The sequence below is a fragment of the Macaca nemestrina genome, chromosome Y (genome assembly GCF_043159975.1).
Source record: "Macaca nemestrina isolate mMacNem1 chromosome Y, mMacNem.hap1, whole genome shotgun sequence".
Taxonomy (NCBI): Eukaryota; Metazoa; Chordata; class Mammalia; order Primates; family Cercopithecidae; genus Macaca; species Macaca nemestrina.
The window spans coordinates 11,426,515-11,449,993 of NC_092146.1; positions in this window are offsets into that span (position 1 = coordinate 11,426,515).

Consider the following 23,479-nt stretch of genomic DNA (forward strand, 5'->3'; position numbering starts at 1 on the left):
CATCTGTCAATTTTGAATTGCATACCTAGCTAGAATGTTTCTGAGATTGAGAAAAAGATGAAAAACAATTCATACAACTAATATAAACAAATATATTTAAATTATTTACTTATTAATTATGTTTTAAATACATTACTGTCATCTGTTAGTATTTGAGTAGCATATTATAAGATTTTCCTTCTAAAATGGGTAACAATTTGAACAAAGAATAAAACAAAATTCCGATGATTGGCAGAAGAATAAATTTCAAGAAAATAAATAATGATCTAATTAAAATAATGTAAATGCTAAACATCTTAATATTTGTTTTTACACATTGTTAGCCAAAAGGAACCCTGGGATAGTAATATGCAGAAAATATTAATTATATTCTTGATACTCTCTTACTGACTTGGACAAATTGAGAATGTCCAGCACAGGCCCTGGGATTCCCTAGGCATTTCTTTCAGGAGAACATCTTACGGAAATGAAGCAGAAGGCCATGACCACAAAGATAAATGGATACTCACTTCCTAGAGACAAGTGGGTGCAGGTTGCAGAAGCAGTAGGCTTTTCTATGTGGCCTAGGAAAGGGCTTTAATTTTCCCTTTTTCCTGCTGAGCATAATTGAGCCCCCAAAGCCACAAATCAGGAGGGCCAAAAGCACTGGTATGTGGCACCACCTTTTTGCTTCACTGGCTTCCATAAGCCTTCCTGGTTTGCCTTGAGGAAGAAGATCCCTTATCCTTGTGAGTGTAGGCACAAAAGAAACCAATCATGTGAGGAAAACCCTCCCACAGCCACTTTTATGGGCACACCTGGTCCTCCGCACTCCAGTGGCCTGTGAAACCCAAATGGAATTCCAGAGATGAGAATTTAAATTTGGTTCTAGTACCAAAGAGTTCAGCCGCCAGGCCAGAGCAGAAGTTGTTCTGTTAATTCCATGACACACGGGTCAAATCAGAGAACTGACTTAACTGTTAAGCTGCACCCATGCAGTGTGTATACTGATACAAGCAGGTCCCATTCTCTTCCTGCCTCCAATTACTTTTACCTGCAACTTGTCATTTGTACCAGTTCCTTCTCTACTCCCCATATCCAGTGGCTTTTGAAATTCCTCTGAATTAAGGAATTTTTAGAGTTAAGGGTCACAGTGCTCCAGCCTACTCAGGTTGTGCCAGGAAGAGATCTCTCAACCTACTCTGACACTTGAGTCATGTATAAATAGTACCAACTCAAGGAGAAGGGTTGTCATATTCTTAGCCTTTTTTTTTGCTCGCCATACAAGAAGATAATTTAGAATGACAAGGAAAATATGACACAGAACTGGCAGTTCTGCCTTTTAAGAGGCAGCCTCTGACTAGTCACTGTGAACCACACTTTCATGGTCTGGATCAGCATGCCCCACCTTGGAAAATAGTGGAACTAGGGCCCTAGAATGTCATGATCCAATGACAATGACAATCTGGAGAAGGTGACCCTCAGCAGCCTGTACACACCAGTCATGCCTGTAACAGAAACAGAACCTACCAACTAAGGAGCCATCTCATTATCTTAGACAACCATACCAGCAATGTGTACATACATCAGGCTTTTTAGTAAACTGTCAACTGAAGGATTTAAGAAAAATCAAACTATTCTGAATTCAGAGTCTCAGGAAGAAGGCCCTCCATTGTCCAGACCAGGCTGTTTGATGGATGCAACTGACAGTGTTAACTTGATTTGGGCATACCTGGAGACTGAAACTTTATTTTAAAAATGCTTCTGAGTGTCCAGAATTCTAAGTTAAAAAATCTAATATTGCCTTACCTGAAAATTATTCTTCATTTATGAGGAAGAACTGAGCACCTGGTCTGTTCCATCCTGTGGCACAGTATACAGGACACACAGGGGATTGAGGCCACTCCTTTAAGGCTGACAGGTAAAAAGTTCTTCAAAAAAAGTGCTAAATAAAAATGCTATAAAAACTGCATGCCTTTTGTAAGTGGAAAAATGGTTATCATGCTAATCCCACTGACAGTTGACTTTCTCCCTTCTATTTAAGTTCCCAGTAAAACTTCATATCTTATTCACTGGTTCTGAGTCTTTTCTTTGACATCTTAAACTTGGTGCCATTTTCATGGGAGTCAAATCTGATGTAACTTATCCTATATTAAGGAAGAACTTTAGACTCTGTTCAGTGTGTTTCAAAGCTCACCAAGGCATCAGCTAGGAAGAATGCAGTTTTTCTCTTTACCACTCTCATTCAGGCCTCTTTTCCTTAGATGCACAATTATGAGAATACCAAGAAAGATAACTAAGAAAAGCTTCATGTTCAGAAGCAAGATTAATGCCAGAATAAGCAATGACCACCTGGAAATCAAAAGGGAGCATTTTTCAGTGCTTGCACATTCTGTCATCAGTTCTGGATTCAGTAATGGTTTTGAAGCTTCATCCAACCTCTGGAGGAACCATGGGCCCTGGGAAGTAAATACCTACACTTAATCCTAGTTTAACAAAGCTTTCTCTTGACAAATATGACCTCTGTGATCATGAGCTTCTGAACAATCTGGACAATGCACAACCCGACAATCTATAAAAGGCAGATGAGTAGGTCTGAGGGAAACAATTTTTTTCACATTTTTTTTCTTGGCAAGTTCAAAAAATCATGATGGTAGACAAATGTGCAGAAGAAGACAGTGTACGATAACTACTCATTGTGTGATTTTACCACCAAGAATTTTTAATCCCAGCTGTGAGAGCTCCAAATGAAAACCAGAAGTTACTTCACTGCATCTATCCATGATTTATTGCACAAAAAATATTTTGTCTATCATGGTGAGGAGTCTTCAGTGAGGATCTTCCCATTGAACATATAAAAATAAAGACAGGAAAAGGTAAAATAGCAACTCCATGACATCATCAGATAAAATGTAGAAATGAATCCCAGCACTTTGGGAGGCTGAGACGGGCGGATCACGAGGTCAGGAGACCGAGACCATCCTGGCTAACACGGTGAAACCCCATCTCTACTAAGAAATACAAAAAACTACTCCGGCGAGGTGGCGGGCGCCTGTAGTCCCAGCTATTCGGGAGGCTGAGGCAGGAGAATGGCGGGAACCCGGGAGGCGGAGCTTGCAGTGAGCTGAGATCCGGCCACTGCACTCCAGCCTGGGCGACAGAGCGAGACTCCGTCTCAAAAAAAAAAAAAAAAAATGTAGAAATGTTCATCTTCTTACATCAATTGCATTTTTTTTCATATATTTGTATGTATATCTACTCATAAAACTAATAATTCAAAATAAATCAGTTATATGTGAAGTTAAAAATCAAAAAAACAAAAACAAAACTTTTTTTTCTGGACTGGGTGCAGTCATTCACACCTGTAATCCCAGCACTTTGAGAGGCTGAGGAGGGTTGATCATTGAGGTCAGGTGTTTTAAACCAGCCTGGCCAACATGGTTAAATCCCATCTCTACTAAAATTACAAAACAAAAAAAATGCTGGCATCTGTAATCCCAGCTACTTTGGAGGTTGAGGCAGGAGAATCACTTAAAACTGAGAGGCAGAGGTTGCAGTGAGCTGAAATTGCGTAACTGCACTCCAGCCTGGGCGACACAGCAAGACTGTGTCTCAAAATTTTATTTTATTTTTTAACAACAAAAAGACTCACATATGGTCCAAACATTACCTGTTGGAGTGGAGTAGGTGTGGTCCTGTCCTTGTAAAGTAGTAAGAGCAATCAGTGCCCTAGATTATGTGTGGGGAATCCATTGGTACACAAAAAAAGAGGCAGTCATGGCTTCAGTCTAGCAACACTGAGGCTTACAGGGGGCTTCTGAAAGCAGCAGAAATGTCCGAAGAAAATGAATGATAGATGGGCTTATAACAATAAAAGATCTGTTCAACAATAACAACAATTCTGCTAGGAGCGCCTGACTATATCCTTCCTCAACAAAATATAGACAAATAAAGCAAAAAAATAAAAAAATAAAAATAAAAATAAAATCAAGAGAAATAAAATTTAAAAATAAATTTAAAGTAATCCGAAAATAGTAAGGACAAATAAAGTGAAACAAAATTAAGAAAAATAAAGAGAAATATAATTAAGATCAGTGAAAATAAAATTAAGATGAAAATAAATAATAAATACAATAAAATTAAGAGAAATAAAATAAGAAAATTTTAAGAAAAAGTAGAAAAAATGAAAATAAATATGGAGAAAAAATAAAAATATGAAGAGATATTAATGGAAATAAAAGAAGCAAAAATATATTAAACAAAATGTTACAAACATGACAAATATCTAGATAAAGTGGAATTAAGAAAATATAATGAGAAAAGTAAAAAACAGAAATAAAATTAAATTAAAAGAAAAAATGAAAGTAAATAAAAAATAAAGAGAAACAAAATAAAATCAAAGACAAATGTACAGAAAAATTAAAGATAAAAAAGAAAAATAAGATCTGGCGATAATCTACAAAACATCTCACCCAACAATAGTATAATATATAATATTTCTAATTATATATGTCTTAGTTCCTAAGGTAGACAAACTTGTAAGCTAGCATGCAAGTCTTAGCACATTTAAACAAATGGTAATGAACAAAACATATTATTTCTCACTACAATAAAATATAACTGGAAGTTAAAAACAGAAAAAAAAACTAGCATGTCTGTATAAATATGAAAACTAGACAAATTCTTCCACATACTATTTTTAAAGAGTTAGAACATGCAAGTTTCTTTAGATGTTTATGGTATTCAAAACGATCTACAAATCAATGAAATCTCTTTCAAAAAACAAATGGTACTTTTTCCAGCAGTATTAAAATATTCTGAAATGTTTGAGTCAATATTTAGCTGTGTCACCCAAGCTAGAGTGCAGTGTCCTGATCATGGCTCACTGTAGCCTCAAGCTCTGACGCTCAGTTGATCCTCCCACCTCACCCTCATAAGTAGCTTGGCTGGCAGGTGCATGCTACCATGCTCAGCAAGTTTCTGGGTTTTCTGTAGAGATAGGATTTCACTGTATTGCCCAGGCTGATCTCAAAATTTTGGGCTTAAGTAGTCCACTTGTCTTGACTTCCCAAAGTTCTGGGATCACACGAGTGAGCTACCAAATATTGCCCTACAATTTTTATAAACAACAAAAAACCACAAGTAGACAAGCAACCTGGGAAAATACAATAAACTCAGAGCCATAATTCTTTTTTATTTTGAAACATACTGCAAAGTTACAGTAATCAAACTGTAGTGCTGGAATAAAGACAGAAAAATAAATGTTGAAACAGATAATAAAAGCTATAAAGAAATCCAAATGCATATACTCAGCTTATCTTAAATAAGGGTTTCAAATCCTCATATTGCAAAACTTTCTCCTTACTTCAAAAAAGTTGGATTCTGGTCACACGACTAGAAAACATTAGGTCAGGGACACTCTGAAGGATGAGGAGTAGGGTTGATTGAGTAAAAAGAAAGAATGAAAAAAAAAACTTAACAAAGTGAGTTGGAATCCTGTTTACAGGCCCCCACTTCCCAGACTGATAAACACAAGATCATCACAGAAAACTGAAGAGTCCAGTCTTCTCCTCCCTGCATAAGAGGTGAATTTACCATGGCTCCACCCTCTTCCCCCATTGTGCAGGTAGACTTTACTGAGAAAAAAATCAGTTGGAAAAGGGAAGACCTTATCTGGGACCACCAGTCTGATTTTTCAGACTTCATGCTGTTTTAGGCTTGAAGGTGTGGTTTTGCCAAGAACCATTGGCTCTTTTTTAACTCATTATTTCCCTCCTCTAAATGAGTACATCTGACTGCCATTGGAATAAGGATAAGGATTAGGACAAAAACCACTTTTAAGTGCTTCCTATGATAGATGGTACTTTTTTGGAAAAATGGTAGTCATATCTCACTAAGAGGCCTATCTAAGTGTCCCCAGTGAAAGGGGCCGTAGTGAGACTCTGGTTGCATGATTTTTCGAACTTTGATAACTTAAAAATAAAAAGAATCAAACTGGGTTGTTAAAAAACATGTATTAAAATAAAACAAGGGGAAGATGGCAAGGTCAGCTCAAAATTTCCAAGGTCTTTTACCAGTTTGCATAGAAAAAGAAAAGACAAAAGCACCAATGGAAAAAATATATGTATTATTTTACCAGCATGTCAGACTTCTCAGTTCTTTTGCCTTGAGTTCAATCCTAAGCCAACCAGTCTAAGTTTAAGGAAATTATCTCTTCCAGGCCTGCAGGATGCATCTGAGGGAAGTGTCCTGTAGTATGAATAAGTGATGACCTGTCTGTAAGTAGACAACAGAGGAGAAAAAAAAGAAAAAATATTTTTTCAGAGGAATCCGAAGGGTTCAGGTGGCATTCAAAAGGGACATAGAGTGAAGATGATTGGCTACTCATCTACCCACATATGTCCTATCTACTCTAATGTCAGTAGTTCTGGAGTTTACTAGACTTCATTTATGCCAAGGATACTAACATAATCTTTATCCATTAAATGGGAAGCTTGGCTTAATCAGCTGGAATTTGTCATTCTTAACTGCACTGTGCCTTTATCCTCCAATATCATCTCCTTCTGGATTTCTCAGATTCCATGTTATTCCCTAGGGCTTCAACCTGAATCTTGAAATTGGGGTTGGGACAAAAATGTGTCTCAGGGATTTGCATGGACTCTATATAATTAGCTGAATGCTGAGATGGAGCTGTGGAATTGAGAACTCTTTATACAAGGGAGATAAAGAATGTCTTGTAACACACCCAGATAATTAGTGACTATAGTTATGCTTGCTAAGGTTTGGGTGGGCACCCTGTTTATTCCCATAACTCTGCAAGGTTTGCAGGATAATTGCCCAGAACTAGAATATTAATCCAGATTTTTACATTCCAAATTCATTTTTGTTTCTTCTGAGCTGCAGTTGAATATCACCAGTTGGCTTACAAGAATAAGCAGGTTTGTTGTAAAACGTAGGAAAAATGCAAAACTAATGAGTTTATGATTTCATGACAAATATACAACTAGTTTTGACAAATAATCTTTTCCATTTAGTTCTCATTTTGTTAAAAACAAAAAAAAACACTGAGTTATTGTGAAATGAAGTTTAGTCATCCTCTTGGGCCCATAAAGTGCTGCATAAAGTGCAGCAAGAATAATTATTTCCACATAGTTATTTTACATTGGCTTTGATACAATTCTGTTCCACAAGTAATTTCACATAGGACTTTCTGAAGTCAAGCTCAGCCATGGTTTTGTACCATCAATTACTTATGAGTTGGGTGATCCTCTTATGGTTTTAAAATAAACTTGGAGCTCCTGGGCCTGTCCCAAAGTGTCATTCCTTATTTAAAACAGATCAGGAACCCTGCACAAAGACTGTGTGGATGAGATATAAGTCCAGTTTATCCAAGGGGCTTTTATTGGCTCTGCCAGTTGAGCTTGACTACTTAAAGGGAGGCAGACCTTTTCAGTCAAGGCCTTGATGAAACAACCAGTTTCTATAAAATGTGTCCTGTTGCAAATAAAATAGACTATTACACTGATGCAAACAGATATATTGCCATAAGTTAAGAACACTCATAACTATTTTTTTGAAATATGAAGAAACTAGGAATAGAGAGACAAATACACTTCAGAGTTTCCTCACAGCAGTACAGCTTACTCAAATGTAAATGCTATAAATAGCTCAAAATAAGTTTCTTTGACTGTGTTAAACAATACAAGAATCAGTAATATTACAAGCTGAAGTCAGAAAGATTACTTCAGATTTCTATCAGTTCTGTCCATTCAGTTAACTCTTGTTTTGTTTGATATTTGGAAACATTTAATTCTTCATGAGTCCTGTAGGTTTTTTCCTGTATTCCAATGTCACAAGCTCCAAAGTTTTCAGAAGCCTGCATTTGTGAGCACCAAAGTTTTATAGCTGATTAAAACCCATTTAAAAAAAAAAATCAAAACCACTTGACAATTGTCTGTGTTTAACAAAATGTTCACAGTAGTTACAGTCAGAAAGATGATTGACAAAAATTTTGTTTATTTCTATGGTTTATAAAAACTTAAAATAACAACATTAATTGCAGTTGATAACATATACTTCAGACATTAGAATTTTAGAAATCTCATACAATTTAGGAATATGTATTAGCATTATTCACCGAAATACCATCTAAAGAATATTGAACACTATTTTGACAATTCCTTATAACTAAGCATGTCACATGATCCTGTATAAGTCTTTTGTGCATACTCCAGGCACCTGCTTTAGCATCTAAAAGCCAGGAATTAGGAAAGGCAATTTTGTAACTAAAGCTTGATTTTGAGAAGGATGTTACATGTTAGGGGTTTAAAATGCTTGATGTTATAAAATAAAATTCCAGATTACCATAAATTAGTTATTGCCATAAGTTAGTTACTTAACTGAAATGATGACCCATAAATGAAAAAGCCAAAACTTTTTAATTCTTTACAAATTTTGCTACAGCACAGATTAGTGCCTTAAGAGTACCTTTTTGTGCTTTCATTTCAATGCTCAACTTACAAAAACCCATATAATACCTTTTTGCATTTAATTAATGTTCACACACAGAATTTTTTGAAAAAAAAATTTTTACAATTTTTCCACAAATTGAGCTTTAACTCTATATTATGTAACTCAAAACAATTGCTTAACCCTAGGCAAGAATTTATATTCCCATGCCTTCTTATAATCTCTTATTATAAATACATTTTACTGTTCTTACACAGCTTGTATGTTAATCTACTTCCAATGGTTTCAATTACATGTTATCATGGTAACTTTTAGCAATTTTTACTTTAATGTAAAACCAGGGAAATTGTTCTAATTATGTGCTAGGTGCAGCCATAATTAAGGATATGTTTAGTTCCATTTGTCCTCAGGCTTGACCAATTGTGAAGCAAAGTTGAACTGTTCTCAAAAACTAAAAAAGCAGTAATAACATGAAAACATTTAGCAAACCAAGTATCTCAACTGTATAATTTAGTCCACCTACTCATATATATACGACATTTGTGTTTTACTAATAATCTTTAAGGCTGTTTTTATTTCTCAAATATTAAAGTCATGTAAACCAAAACATACACAGCTTTTGTATTTCCTTCAAAAATATTTGATCCAAGTGCTTTTCATTTTTTTCAGGAATTTATTAGAGCTCTTTTACACACAGACATGCAGAAGAAAACCCAGTAGCTGTTTTATTTGCCAATTTCCTAAGTGAATTACTGGACTCTCATGCATCCATTAGAATAGCAAGTAAAAATGAAGGAAAAGAATTCACTCAGCTAAGGAAAAAAAATGTTTCCCAGCAAAACAAGAAAGCAAAAGAGAAAAACATAAAGGTGTCTTAAATGTACCTATACTTAATCGAATTGAGCATTCTTTAAGAAAATCTTTTTAAATTCCTTTTTAGCTGACTCTACCAGAGCCAAGCAGTCAGGAGTTCTGGCTTTCAAATTTACCGAAGGCAACTTACCAAGTCCTCAGAGAAAAATGAATTAAGGCAGTTTGTGAAGGGGAAGAGAATCAGCAAATGGCAAAAGGTACCTTCTGATATGAAACTAGAAAGGACTCATTCTATAAGCCAGGATTAAAGGTGAGCCACCGTTGTGAAATGGCAGAGGGTGAAACAAAACATTGCCATGTTGTTACAGGTCATGTTCCTACAAACATAAAACAAGATGGAGACCTGCAACAAAATTTCCTAACAACCACAGAGAATGACATAGAAAGCACATGAAATTGGCCACAGCTCAAGACCAACCTTACAAACACTGTTTCATAATTAAAATTCTACAAAGAATATAAACTGATTTTTTGGTTCTAAACCCACAAAACATTTTCTATGAAAAAAGAAAAAAGGGCTTTTGCTTAAAATTGAACTGCTGACAAGGTAAAAAAAAAAAAAAAAAAAAAAAAAAAAAAAAAAAAAGGCTTCAGTGTAGGACAGAGAAAAAAAAATTATTCTTATGTAAATAATTTCCTTTAACAGAGAGATAAACTTAATTGATGTTGGATGAGGGTGGATTCCTTGAACTATGAAGGGAAACACACCACGAATGCCTGACATTTTCCAGTCCAGAGGAGAAGGGGTTGGGAGCTGCCATTCACCTGTCCATTCTGCCTGTTCCTCACCTTGTCAGGGTGGGGTTGTGTAGTTTCCTCTACCCGAAGGAGAAGTCCAATGATGAGAAGATTTACAAACAAAAGAGAAAAAAAATATTTTTTTCTTTACTTATTCCCCTTTCTGAAGCTCCACAACTAGACAGTGAAATGTTGTAGAACTTTTTCCTTAGTTCAGCCAAAACCAGGATCTTGTCACATAAGCAGGAATATATAGGTTAACGAACACATTGAAGATTGAGGAGTAAAGTTTATTGCACAAAAAGAAAATAGACAACTATCAGCAAAGTGAGAGGAAGTCCTGTTAACAGGCCCCCACCTCAGAGACAGATGACCATCAGGTCACCACACAGAAACTGAACAGTCCAGGCTACTCCCCTGTCAAAAAGTGTGAATTTACATGTCTCCACCTCCTTTTCCCAGTGCACATTGTAAGCATTATTCAGAGAGAGACACTCAGCAAGGTGCTGACTTTATCTGAAATCAGCAGTTCAATTTATCAGCCTTCAGGCTGTTTTAGGCATAAAGGCAGAGTTCTGGCCAGGAGCCTTGACTGTCTCCTGTCTCTATTACTCAAAATGAGAAAAGGTCCCTTATCTATCTCCTGTCTTTATCACTTAACATGAGAAAATAAAAGTCTCTTTAACAAATGACGTAGAAAACACTGAATATTCAAACAAACAAACAAACAGAAAAAAGTAATTTGAACCTTACCCCAAGGATGAACTTAAAATGAAAGAAGATTTATTTTTATAGCTGTTGTAAACAAGTGTTTTCTTGAATTTTTTTTCAGGTGGCTTATTCTTGGCATGTAAAAATTCTCATAATTTTGTATGTGAATTTGATATACAGCCACTTTACTGAATTTCTTTTCTAATTCTCAAGATTTTTAGCGTAGTATTTAGTCTTGTTATATAGAAAATTATGTGGGGGGCGCGCCCAAGATGGCCTAATAGGAACAGCTCCAGCCTTCAGCTCATAGCGAGAGTGACACAGAAGATGGGTGATTTCTGCATTTTCAACTGAGGTACAAGGTTCATCTCACTGGGTTGTGTCAGACAGTTGGCGCTGGTCGGTGGGTGCAGCCTGTTTAAAGGTAAAGTTCTGTTTAAAGGTAAACTTGTTAGCATGCTCAGCTAACACAGCAGTGGCAGCCAATGCCTTGAAACAGGGCAGCCATCCTGTGGCCACCAAGTCCAATTGTTTGGACAGATATGTTACAGGTCAATACCATGACCTTAACGTTTGCACTAAGACTCTTGTGGTCATCCTCTTTCTTTCATGAACATATTGGTAAACAGGCTTTGTCATGTCTGGCAGCCCTAGTGCTGGTGCCTGGATTAAGGCTTTCTTGATTTCCTTGAAAGTCATATCCTGTTCCTTTTCCTAAAGGAGAGGCTCCTTCCCCCATCCCTGTCATCGCTGCATTTAAAGGTTTTGCTAGGAGTGAGTACTTGGGGATCCATATGCGGCAGAAACTACTGCCCTTAGGAATTCCTGGACTTGCCACCTTGGGTCTGGCTGAGGAATGCTATAGACACTCTCTTTTTCACTCTTGCCTAAGCTCATGCTGCCCTTGGGAGATGTGAAAACCAGAGTCCTTGGCCACAGATCTGTGCCTTTTCCTTAGATACTTTTTTTTTTTTTTTTTTTTTGAGATGGAGTCTCGCTCTGTCGCCCAGGCTGGAGTGCAGTGGCTGGATCTCAGCAAGCTCTGCCTCCTGGGTTTACGCCATTCTCCTGCCTCAGCCTCCCGAGTAGCTGGGACTACAGGCACCTGCCACCTCACCCAGCTAGTTTTTTTTTTTTTTTGTATTTTTTAGTAGAAACGGGGTTTCAACGGGTTAGCCAGGATGGTCTCGATCTCCTGAACTCGTGATCCGCCTATCTCGGCCTCCCAAAGTGCTGGGATTACAGGCTTGAGCCACCGCTCCTGGCCTCCTTAGATACCTTATAGCCAGCATTACACAGCACTTGAAGACATATCAGTCAGTAGGTGGCATGAAAGCCTTTAAGTCTGAAGCTAGTGCTTTTAAAAATATAGTTGGGGAGTTTTTAAATCCTTGGGGAAGTCTAGCCCAGGTATACTGAGATGGGCCTTACTTAAAGGCAAAAATGTCTCAGCTTACAGGGGCTAAATTGATGCAGAAGAAAGCATCTTTAATGTCCAAGCATGTGAACCAAGTAGCACTAACAGGTATTTGTCCAAGCATAATGTGTGGGTTAGGCATAATAACATGCAGTGTAGCCTCCACCTTGTTGACTGCCCTTAAGCCTTTTACAGACTGGTATTTGCCAGAAGGTTTTAACACTGGCAATAGGGGCACATTCCATGAGGAGACACATCTCTCTATTATTTCAAATTTAAGGAGCCATTTGAAGTGCTCTGCAATCCCTTGGTTAGCCTCTGTGGGAATGGGATACTGACTACTGACGGATCTGCACCAGGTAGGTTCCTCATAGTAGCTCTTTTATAAGAGATGTTGATTTACTGCTAACCCTGGGGGATTGTCCTCTGCCCAGACTCCTGGTAACTTAAGAAGTAAGTCTGTGAATACATTTTATTTCTCAGCTGTGCTGTACTCTTTTTACACTCGTGTAAAACTTTCATAAAGTCTCCACTCCTCTGCCTTGGATACTGTAATAAGAGTTAGTGCCATAGCCTTTATTTGCCTTAGGCTTAAAGCCATATCTCCAGTCGGTGTAAAGGAGATCTGAGCCTGCAGCTTTGTAATAAGTCTCTTCCTAATAATGGCAATGGGCAGTTTGTCAAATGTAAGAACTTATGTTGGACTTTTCAGTCTCCATAATACATATTATCTTTGATTTCAAAAAGGTGTGTTTTCTGTGATATCTGTGGCCCCGATAATATTAGCAGTCTTTTGATAACGGCCCAATTGTTTGAGTCACAATCGAGTGTTCAGCACTTATGTCTACCATAAAGTCTATTTTTTGGCCCTCTAGTACCATTAAGAGCATAGGCTTTTCAGGGACTGAAGAGATGGAGCCCAGTTTGTCTCAGTTCTCAAGGTAGTCATTGGCTCCTGTCAGTCTAATTAGATCCATGTCAGATTCTGCTACGCTTTGTCCAGCAGCTGAAGAAGGCCCTGTCCAATCATTCTGTCTCAGGTTGTTGCCCTTATCCTTTTCTTCCTGTGGGCATTCATCTTTATAATGCTTTCTTTGCTTGCGTCTCACCCACTGACCTCTATCTAGTCTAGGCTGACCTTCCTGATGTGTCCTGGTCTGTTGACGTTGCCTTGCTTGTTCTCTACCATGACCACGTCCACAACCACATCCATATCCTCTTGCAATCTAACCCTTTCAACAAAGGCTGTAGCCAAGAACTCTGCCTTTATTCCTTGTATCTGAGCCTTTTGGTATCTCAGCAAGTTCAGCAGTCCTTGGACCTGAATTGGGTCCCAGCCTGGATCAGTTTCTATTGTTCTTTGTTTTATATGATACATTTGAGTCTTATAATAATCTTCAAAACTGGCCTGTAGCCATTAGGGATGGGTTTGAATCATGCTCAGCCAGGAGTCTATGTATAGAAACCGATTAGAGTGCCCAGGCTTTTGTCCAACCCCAGTGACCACTTGAAACATTCGGCCAATTATTTCCCTATCTCTGATTCCCTCAGCCAGCCACCCTACATTAAAGAGGGCCAGTCAATTTCACAAAAGGTTCTTAGCCTCTGAGGTGTTAACTTCATTCCATAATCACCACCAAAGCCTTTTCTAAAGTTCTTCAACATACATTTTAATGGGTTGGTTTTGATGCTTTTCCTCTTATTTCCACCTTCACAGCGAGCTTTCACTCTCGCTTTCACTCTCTGATACACCAGACTGGATCCTATTACAGGAAGTTTGGATGCTGCTTGGCCAGGTTGCAGCCAACTACTGCTGTAAAGCTATGAAGCTAATCCTGTCAGCCTTATGCAGTGACCTAGGTCTGGCTCACCTCTGAGGACACAGTCTGTACTAACAGATCTGCACCTCCCCACATCACTCCTCATGTTGGCCTCTCCCAAGACCGTCTCTATCATACACTTTCACACACCTCTTTTGCTCCAGATTTCATCATCAGATGAAATGAACCTCTCTGGTGTCCTGGGTGAGCCTAGTTAGGCTCCCAGATTCACACATACACACATCACTCCCAGTCCCTGTTTCCAGATGCAGTAAGCCACTTTCACTTGTTAGTGGGAACACGAGGTTCATCTAAATTGTCAGGGTACTCCTGCTGCCCCCAGCCACTTTGGATTGGATTAGTGGTTGCTCGTCAGGACATGATCAAGCTCCCTTTCCCTCCTTATGAGATGGGCTTTCCTATGGTCCAACCTTATACCGGTTCAGTAGTGCGCCTGCGTGCTGCTCTTGTGACTATCCTGCTACTCCTGACTTGGTTTCATTTGTGCTGTCAGGGGAAGGCTCTAAGAGATGAGAGAGCTGTTCTCCTGTTGAGCTGAGTCTTACCCAGTTGACCAAGGGTCCCAACTCTCCCGCATCCTTGTGCTCTAGCCCACAGAAAGAGGAGACGAAAACCTGCCATCTACAGTCCCAGATGAGCCCCTATAATAAGAAACGTAACGGGACAATTAGAGACAGGAGAGACAGAGCAGAGTTCAGAAGAGCCCTGTATTATTAAGGTGATCACCAGTTCAGTAGGACTAGTGTCCAGAAAGTCTGAGCACTGGTCAAAGAAAGCAGCCACCTTTTAAGCAGTCAGTGGCCAGGAGCTAAGTGACAAGACCATGTTTTTGTATGAACTTTGTAACTCTGCAGCTGCACTAGGGTGGTGAAGCAGGAACTCACTGAGACTTAAGGAATGCAAAACTAGGAATGAGAACAAATAAGGCTTGCTGAGCACACAGCGAAAACCAGGCAGTTAGTAGTCTTCTCTAATTTAGACTATGGGGGTGCTACATTATACAAAGCCCTGAGGGGAGAGTTAATTTTCTGGCTTTACATATTGTAAAATTCATTAAGTTGCTCTTAAGTGTGATTCTTCTCATTTTCTTCAACCTCATCTACAGTGGACATGGTGTCATAATACTTGAGGCTATACCCAAGTGATGTTACTCTTCTGACTTGTTCCCGACTACAGAGAAGATTATAATGCATCCTGAGCCCAGAATCCTGGTGATTAGATGTTCCAGCCTTGTTTCTGCCCTCAGGTGAAATTGTGACATATCCTTGGGTTCAGCACACTTGCCCAAGTATGGCAATCATACCTGGACCCAGAAAGAAGAGATAGTTTGACTCTCATAACCAGTCTTCTGGCCATAAGTAAAGCAATGGGTCTACTAATTGTATAGGGTTCACAGAGGATTATGACACTTAGGCATATCATATAAAGGCTGAGTGATGCAAAGAGTATAATAAAGGGATCAGCACCAAGGCGCTATTGTTTACTCCTGAATGCACACCCTGCTGACCTGATTGTCAATCTCTCACAAATAGAACCTGCAAATAAGGTAATAAGTCTTACAAAAAGAGCAGTCGAAGCTTGAAATTGTTCCTCTGATACACAAATCTGACTAATGTGTAGTTTGGGAGTGCACGATTCATCACACCTGTGAGACTGTGACTCCCCCACTGGAACACAATTTTCAAGTGGGACTGCGCATTTTATACATGGATCTGACCCATTGTTGAGATTGTGACTTCTCTGCTTCCACCAAACTCATAGGAGGTGTTGACTCACATACACAAAGCCAGGACTTGTGTGAGACTGTGAAAATTATCTCTAAACAAATTTCTAGTGTGTGATTACAATATAAAAGTTAGCACAGTGTCTGAATAATTTGACTCTCCTTTTTAGCGTATGACCACAGATGAAATTGTGACAAATGTAAACTATACACATAAGCAAAGGTGCCTGAGCCTGCCAAGAAAGAGGAGTTTTACATGTCACTGGGACAAGCACCCAGGTGCTGTGTATTTGTTGCCTAATCCCTGACTATAAAAGGTATTGTGGCTTATATCTCAGTCCATCCTATAAGCAATGTGACTCCCTTCTACTGACTTAGGCTTTAACATACAGTGCATTGTGACACATAACTGGGTCCTGCACCCAGGTGATGTGACTCCCTGTTTTGGGTTCTGCCAACAGGAAGGCTTGTAACATATCACTTGGCTCAGTAGTTAGGTGATGTTTCTCCTCTCTTGCCTCACCCTCACCACAGAAGAGATTGTGACATATTGCTAAACCCAGTGCCAAGGTGAGGACATATATCTAGGCCAATTGTCTAGGTGAAGTGAGTCTCCTCACCTACCCAAGCCCTGCCCACAGAGGGAATATTGGTGTATCACTAAAACCAGCAAACAAATGATGTGCCTCTTCTTCCAGGGTCCTGTCCACAAGATAGATTGTGATATCTCACTAGACTAACACCCACCCAGGTGATGTGGGCTTTCTGCTTATAACATAAGCAGAAAGTGCCATATAGCAGAGACCAGAGAAGAGAACTAAAGATTACTCTTAAGCCTGGAGCCAGGCTATGTACAAGATGGTGACTCCCATTCCTGGAAGTTTCCACCAGTGTTATTGTGACATATACCTTTGCCCAGCTCCTGAGGGATTCAATAATCCTGCCTAGGTGTAGCCAGAAAATGAGATTTGGACATATACCTCAGCTGAGTACCTTAGTTATTTGACTCTTCTGTCTTAACAATATCCCCAGGAAGTATTGTAACATGTTTCTGGACCTAGTTATCTGACTCTACTCTTCTGACTGGACCCTGCTTCCACTGGGGATTGCAGATTTCTAAGCACCGCATCCATATGATATGACTCTTTTTTCTGGTTCTTTTAACAGGAGACATTGTGGAATATCTCAGGGCTGATAATTTAGGAGATATGAGCCTCCTTGTCTGTATGGACACTTCCCACTAGGGACATTGTGCTATACATCTGAGTGTAACCCCAAAGTTGTGCAGCTTTTCTGCCAGGGACATGCCAACAAAGAGAATATTGCAAAATTTCTGGCTCAGCATCTAGATTACTTGGCACACCTGTTTTATTACCACAGAGTAAATTGTGACATATATCTAGACACAGATCACAGGCATGATAACAACTGTCATTTGTGGACCCCACAAATAGGAGTAATTTTGACACTCATCACTTGCTTTAGAAACTCAAGTGATTAAATCTCTTTCTGGGAAAAAAGTTAAAGAAGATTATAACAACCTCAGATATTTTATAAAACCCTTGGCTTGTTCAGAGTGTTATAAAAAAAAACAGAAGAAAAGTGAAATTTTGAGTCTCAAATGCACACTGAAGGAACATTATGGATTGTCACCATCTCACATGTATTAAGGCACCTGTCACTCATAAAAAAAGGTCATATGTGATATTGTAAATGTCAGCCAGGTAATTTTTGTTAGTGTGATTTTGATATAAATTGTAGCTGAGATCCTGTGCAATAAGACTCTCCAGACTGGTTCTAGCCCACATATATTATTATGGTACCTACCTGGGCCAATTTCTAAACGTTGTGACTCTTTTGCCTGGACCCCACTCTCAGAAATGTCATGACACATCACTAGATCCTGCACCCAGGTCATGTTACATATTTGTCTGAGCCATGCCTACAGAAATCATTGTGACATATCACTGTGTCAACCACCTAGGTGACATACCTCTCCCTATTAGAATGGGCTCTGAGTACAGAGCAGGATAGTGACATATGGCTGGGCCACGCAGATGGGTGATGGTAATGTCTTGCTAGGGTCATGTCCTAAAGAAACCATTGTGACAAATCTCTGGACCTATCACCTAGGCAATGTTGCTTTCCTGCTTGAGTCCACCTTACCTGGATAGTGACATGTTGCTAGGCTGGGCAAAAGGGGGATGGTACTATTTCGCCATGGCCATGCCTCAAAGAGGGCATTGTGACGTATCTCTTGGCATATCACCCAGGTGATTTGACTGTCTGCTCAAGCCTGCCCACATGGAGCATTGTGACATGAGGATAGAACCTGCACCTATTTGTTGTAACTTTGTTTCCTTGTTCCTGTCCTAAAGGAGCCTTGAGAAACATCTCAGGACTCAGCATCAAGGAGATGTGGCTCTTCTGCCTGGCTTTACTTCACACATTAGATTGTGTCATATACCTAGGGAAGCACCTAGGTGATACGACTCTTCTGTTCTGCCTCAGCCCTCCCTACTCTGGACATTGGGCTTATATCTGATTCAGTGTCTTAAGTAATGTGAATCTTTTCTTCTCCCTATGCCTTTACAATATAGTGATGTGATATAATGCTAAGCCCAATACTTAGGAGGCAATATGACTATTATTTTTTTTCCAGAACTGTGCCCATGAAAAAGAATTTTTAAATATTGCAGGGTCCAGCACCCAGATAACGTCCCTCTTCTGCCTGGGTACAGCATACATAGAGAATTATGGCATATTGCTGAGCCATCCACCCTGATGATGTAACATACCTGCCTGTGCCAGAGCAACAGAAAGTATTTTTAAATATCTTGTTCCCATTCTGTAGGAGTTTTTGCTCTCCTCATTTGTCTGGTTTTTCTCCCACATTTAAGATTTATTCATATTACTGGTTCCACTTCCCAATTAATGTGACTGTCATTTCTAGAACCAGTATGGAGAGGGCATTGTGACATATTGCTTGGCACAGCACAGGAGAGTTGTGCGACTCTCCTGCCACGTTTTTTCCTAAAAATGGATTATTAAATTTATATTGCTTCAATAAAGAGGCATGATAATCAAACATAAATTGTGATTCCATCAATAACAGATATTTTGCTTCTTATCATTACGCTTACAGCAATAGGTAAAATAATGAGTTTCATGTTTGTAGAAAGCTCACAGAAGATTAAAACATTAACTCATATTCTATAAACTTCTTGGGTGGTAACAGGACTCAGCAAAAGCTTAAGATCGTGACTCTTGATTATAACAGCGGGTGAGAGCAAATGCCACATTACAAAGCTCACTGTGGAAGTGTTGAGTCTAACAAGTAAATAAAGTATAAAGATGGAATTATGACTTACATGTGACCTTGCTACAGGTGAGATTGTGATTCATTTCTGTACCCAGATCACAGGCATAATAACGGGTCTTCTATCAGAACCCAGTCTATACGAGAGATGTTGATTATCATAACTGGGTTTAGGGCAATACCTAAGATTGTTCATCAATAAGAGCATGTAGGCCTCAAAGTGGTTTGCAACTCTTATGTATGTTGCATAAACTTTTGGATGTTGCAGAGTGTGTTATACAATCACCCAAAACACACATGAGATTGTTACTGGTTTTTTTGTGTGTGTTTTGTTTTGTTTCGTTTTGTTTTGTTTTGAGATGGAGTCTCACTCTGTCACCCAGGCTGGAGTGCAGTGGTGCGATCTCAGCTCACTGCAAGCTCTACCTCCCGGGTTCACACCATTCTCCTGCCTCAGCCTCCCGAGTAGCTGAGACTACAGGCACCCACCATCATGCCCTACTAATTTATTTATTTATTTATTTTGTATTTTTAGTAGAGATGGGGTTTCACCGTGTTAGCCAGGGTGGTCTCAATCTCCTGAACTAGTGACTCACCTGTCTCGGCCTCCCACAGTGCTGGGATTACAAGTATAAGCCATCATGCCCAGCCAACATTGTGACTCTTATACACACCGTCTAACAGTTAAAAGTGTCATCTAAAAGATAAGGATATTGTGTCATATTACTAGGCCTAGCACCCCGGTGTTGAGACTTTTGGCCTAAATTCTTTCCCATGGTGCATTGTGAAATATTGCTGGGTTAGAATCATACTAATGAGACTGTTCTGCTTGAACCCAGACAACAGGGAATATTATCACGTAAGTCTTGGCCTATCAACTAGATGATGTGTCTCTTCTCTCAGTGCCCTGCCCGCAGGGGACACGGTGAAGTAGCATTCCATATAGCAACTATGTGATATGACTCTCCTCTCCTGCCTGGATCCTGCCCAGTGAAGAAATTGTAACATATCACTAAGTGCAAAACCTAGATGATGTGACTTTCCACTTTGTTCTGGACTCTGCCAAGAGAGGAAATTATAACACATTGCTTAACTTAGTACCTTGGGGGTATGACTATCCACTATTTTTTCAACCCTGTATGCATGGGGTAACAATCTCACGTGTGTTTTGGGTGATTGTATAACACACTCTGCAACATCCAAAGGTTTATGCAACATATATAAGAGTTGCAAACCACTTTGAGGCCTACATGCTCTTATTGATGAACAATCTTAGGTATTACCCTAAACCCAGTTATGATAATCAACATCTCTCGTATAGACTGGGTTCTGATAGAAAACCCGTTATTATGCCTGTGATCTGGTCCCAGTGGGCATGATGACAAATTATTTGGAACTGTCCCCAGTTAATATGCTGTACTGCTTGGGTCCTGCCTACAAGGGATATTATAATGTAAACCTGGCTCAGCACCCAGTTAATGTGACTCTTCTGTCTTGGCTCTGTCAAAAGGTGAAATTGTGAGATATTCCTAGATTCAGCTCATATGCACAATAAGAGCTCTCATTCCTAGGCCCAGCCAGAGGAGAGATTTCAGCACTCATAGCCAGTCTTTCCCCCATGAGTAAAGTCCTAGATCTCTCACCTATAAGAATTCAGTGCTACTCAGGCGTAACATATAAAGTCAATGATACAGAGTGTCATAACAGGCACAAGCAACCAGGTGCTATCTTCACTCTTTGATGGGCACCCAGTTGACACTATTGTCCTTCTCACACATGAACAGAACCCACAGAAATGAGGTACTAAATCTCACACACATAAGCATTGTTACTCTCATATGTAAATTTGATATACAGGTGGTGTGGTGACATTTGAACCATGATGTAGCAGGGCTGTGGTGCTTTGACTCTCCTACTTAAACACAATCTTCAAGTGGGTTTGGGACTTTCATACATGCATCTTGCGCGTTATTAAGAGTGTGACTCCTGTACTTCGACCTAACTCATAGGAGGTGTTGACTCTCATACCTGAAGCCAGTACTTGTGTAGAATTCTGAAACTTATTTCTGAAGACTTTTGAATATGTGATTGGGAAGTATGACTTGGCCAGGCATCTGTGTGTTTTGATTCTCCTTTCTGAGCTCAGACCACAAGGGAAATTGTGACATACATGTACCAAGCACTTAAGGAGTATATAACATCTTCTTGGCAACGTGAGAAAGGGCAGTTTTATATATCACTGGGACCAGCACCCACCTGATGTAAAATATTGACCCCAAACCTCCCTATAAAGAGCATGATGGCTTTTATCTAGCTCCATCTTATAGGTGATGTGACTTCATTCTACTGCCTTGGCCCTGTAATTGTGGTGTATTGTGACACATAACTGGGTATTGCACACAGGTGATGTGACTCTTTGCTAGGTGGGATTGTGACCATACATGCCTTGTAACAGGTCACTTGGCTCAGCACCTAGGTGATGTTTCTTTTCTCTTGCCTGGGCCCTGACAACCAGAGAGATTGTAACATATTGCTGAACACAGCACCAAAGTGAGGTTGCTCTATTGCCTTGGTCCTGCACATAGAGGCCATTGTGACATATACCCAGGCCAACTGCTTAGGTGATGTGTGTCTCCTCCCTTGCCTAAGCCCTGTTAACAGCAGGGATTTAGATATGTCACTGAAATCAGCATCCAGGTGATGTTACTCTTCTTCCTTAGTCCTTCCCACATGCCATATTGTAACATTTCACTGAACCAGTACCCACTCAGGTGCTATAAGTTTCCATTCTTCTCCCTGCCCTCAGGTAATATAGTGTTATAACCTGAGACCAGATCAAAGCCCTAATAATGACTCTTGTATCTAAAGACAAGGTATGTGCAGGATGGTAACTCTAATTCCTGGACCTTTTCACAGGTGTTATTGTGATATGTACCTTTGCCCTGCTCCTGAGTGTCTTATTAATGCTATCTAGGTATAGCCCACAGATTACATTTTGACATACCTGGGTCTTGAACCTTGCTGATTTGACCCTCTTGTCTTAACGGTGTCCTCAGAAGTGATTGTAATATATTTGTGGAGCCATCGTCTATGCTAGGTAGCTTTTCTCTCCTTTCTGAATCCTGCTTCCAGTGAAGAGTGTAGCATTTCCAAGCACTGCATCCAAACGATATGACTGTTTCCTGGGCTCTTTCAACAGGGGGCATTGTGACATATCTCTGGGCCCATCATTTAGGTGATTTGACTCTCCTCTCCCGCCTGGACACTCTTAACAAGAGGCATTATGCCGTATACTTTTCTGTTAGAACCTTGCTTACCAAGAGAATATTGCAATATTTCTGGCTTAGAATTTAGGTGTTGTGGTTGTCCCGCCTGTTTAGTAACCACACAGGAGATGTTGACATATACCTAGGCACAGCTAACCAGCAAGATAAATACTTTCATATGTGACTCCAGCTAATTGGAGAAATGTTGACTCTTATAACTATGTTTCAGAACATGAGTGATGACCGGAATCTTTTTCTGTTACAAAGGTTACAGAATATTAGAATATTCACATATTTTATACTGCCCTTGGGTTGTATAGAGATTGTCATAACAGTGTATACAGAGTGTTGTATAGAGAGTTTCGTAACTGTGTATAGAGAGTTTATAGAGAGTATTATATAGACAGTGTGGTACAGAAAGTTTTATTGCACACATAGGAAATTCTATCGTATGTACATTCAGCTGACAGTAAGAACTATCATCTTCACAGATGGATGAAGGCAACTGTCCTACATGAAAATAGGATGTGTGGTATTGTAAAACTAATCCCTAAAATTTTATTCCATAATGACTGTAATATATATCTTTGCCACACACCTGTGTGATTTCACTTGTCAGATTGGTTTTACCTACATAAGTGATTCTGATATCTATCTAGGGCAAAACTGAAGTGATGTGACTCTTCTGCCTGGTCCCTGCTCTAAGTAAGAATTGTGATATCACTGGATCAAGCACCCAGGTGATGTTACATTCTTGCCTGCACCATGCCCACACTCATCATTGTGATATATCACTGTGTCCATCACATGGAAGATATAACTCACCTCTTTGGAATGGGCCCTGCAAACAGGGCAGGATAGTGACATATTTCAAGGCCAAGGCACACAGGTGGTGATACAGTTTTGCCAGGGCTATGCCGAAAGAGGATACTCTTACATATCACAGGGCCTATCATGTAGGTGCTATGGTTTTTCTGCTTAGGACTTGCCCCTCTAAATTATGACATATTGCTAGACCAGGCACAAAAGTGATGGCACTCTTTTTCCAGAGGCATGCTTCAAAGAAGACTTTGCAACATATCTCTGGGACTATCACCTAGGTGATGTGCCTTCCTGTTTGGCTCTGCCCACATGAAACATTAT